This window comes from Aplysia californica, unplaced genomic scaffold (genome assembly GCF_000002075.1).
Source record: "Aplysia californica isolate F4 #8 unplaced genomic scaffold, AplCal3.0 scaffold00082, whole genome shotgun sequence".
In the NCBI taxonomy this organism is placed as follows: domain Eukaryota; kingdom Metazoa; phylum Mollusca; class Gastropoda; order Aplysiida; family Aplysiidae; genus Aplysia; species Aplysia californica.
In genome coordinates, this window is record NW_004797352.1 from 342,756 (window position 1) to 345,098 (window position 2,343).

The window sequence follows — 2,343 nt, forward strand, 5'->3', positions numbered from 1 at the left end:
GTTTTTCTCTTTGGAGTGGCCTTTAAATGGATATAGGGAGAAGGGGCCACGGGGGGGGGCTCGGGGGGGGGGGATATGTCGAGCGCGTTCGAAACCTACGGATCGAGTCAAAAGGGAATACCAATTACTTTACTTCTGGGCAATTCTGGGTCAAGCATGATCCATATCGTGCGATCCATACAGTCTTTTTTTTTTTATGTGGGTGTTTTACATACAATTTAGATTATTCAGAAGGTGTGCTTCGACCCTGCCTGTTGAAGTCAACCGGGGCTGAGAGGGAAACAAAATCCCACCAGAAAGACCAATTTGATATTCGATAAAAATTCTCCCCACTTTGGAATCGAACTCGGATCTCCTGCGTGCGCTGTTGAAGCGCCTTACTGCTGCACCACAGACGCCGGCCTACAGATTCGTCAACATCACATCAAATGGTTTGCCCCCGATGATGCTGGATTATTTTTGGATACCTCTTTAGCCCCCAACCTCTTTATAACTTTGAAATTGGCACAAAAGGCAATTTTCTCTTCTAGCAACAGCGGGTGGCTGAAGGGCGCCTCTAGTATAGTAGTGGTATAGCCTACTAATTAATTTACTACTGACCATCTTTTTTATAGAAAAAAAATCTGTATAATAGTCCTAGATCTACAGCTTAATGGTTAGATTAAGAAGAAGAAAAGAAGAGGAAGAAGAAAAAGCTTTCGGAATTTATTTAATGACACAGATCTATGCCTTTCAATATCATTATTATGTTTTAAATCTAAACTCAGATGTTGCATCTAAGAGGTTTGGGAAGGGAGTTCCAACTGCTGGGGATGTGGTGTTTTAACCCCCCCCCCCCCCCCCCACACACCCGAATCGACACTATTTTTTGATAAATAATGAGGCAGGCTTCTGACCCTGTTTGTCTGGGCCAACCCGGGCTGAGAGGGACGTAACATTCCACCAGAAAGACCAAGAAACGGTACTCGATACAAATTTTATCCCCACTCTGGAATCGAACTTGGGTCTCCTGCATGCGATTGAGAAGCGCATAACCGCTACACCACAGACACCGATAATTGATCAATTTAAATAGAGGGTGTGAACCCTATCTGTACGTCCTGGGGTCAGTTTGTACCCGAGGTTGTATTCTTTACATTTTAGAATACTTCTTGTACGAAGATCTCTTTAAAACTTTCAGTATTTCTCAAAAAACATTTTGACAGGCTGCTGTGCAACAAGCACGGGTAGGATTAACGAGTAAATTCCCTCTTTAGAAAGTGGTGGCACAGAGTTCCCCACGTCGTATGGATACGATAGTTAAACAAGACGTACAGATAGGGTTAAACAACCAAGAAATGGAGGAAAAAAAACTCGACAACATTACGGGAAGTGTGTGTGTGTAGGGGATGGGGTGGGGGTTAACATCCTATGTGTCAATAGCCGGAGAGTGGGTGATCCAGTGCCCATTGACACGATCAGTTGCGTTCTGTTCGGTTTGGTAGCCGGGGCCTGCCAGATTGAAGGTGCAAGACCACCATCGTGGCACAAACCGACCCCCACTCGACTCACGACCACTGTGTTTTCAAGGCCACGAGTTGAGCGATCGGTTGGCGATCAAGTTTGTTTGTTTTTGTAAAGGGTTTTACGGCGCTCGCAACTGCATAAGGTCATATGAGCGCGCGGGACACACCTAATATTTTCAGTTGGAAGGAAATTTTGAATTTTGCCCGGGTGGTAGCCGAAGCCTACTCTTATCGATTTTAGACCACCAAGGGATCTTTGACGTGCGCAACTTGCAGACGGGCCCTCCGAGATTTTTCGCCCTTGTCCGAGAAGGCTAGGTGTAGATCTTTCCTACCAGAAGACCAGGGGTGTGGCAGAAAGACAGCAGTAAGGAGGAGCCCAGGAGTAGCAGTAGAAAGGCTGCAGAAAGAGTCAGGAGCCCAGCGGAGGGAGCAAAGGAGGTGAGGAGGTGGGGGCAGAAAGTGGAAATGAAAGCAGACGACAGAACATTGCTAGAGAGCAGGAAAGGAGGTGAAAGGAGACAATTTTAGAGAACAAAAACTTTTTGATCGCTACCCAGATTCGAACCCGGGACCTTTGAATGAGAGGCCAACACCTTAACCTCTAGGCCACGAGAGCCCCCTGGCGATCAGTTTATATCAGAGAACCGATCCGCCAACGGGCACCCCGTATAAGGAATCACAATACGGGATCAACAACCAAGAGATCAACAGCCAAGGTGGGAGGGGGGTGGTGCGTTGGGGATAAACGAGGGATCAAATGATCAACAAATTGGGGGTGGGGGGGAGCAGAAGGGGGTGGGTGCAATAACCATGCCATCAACCACCGGAAAGGGGG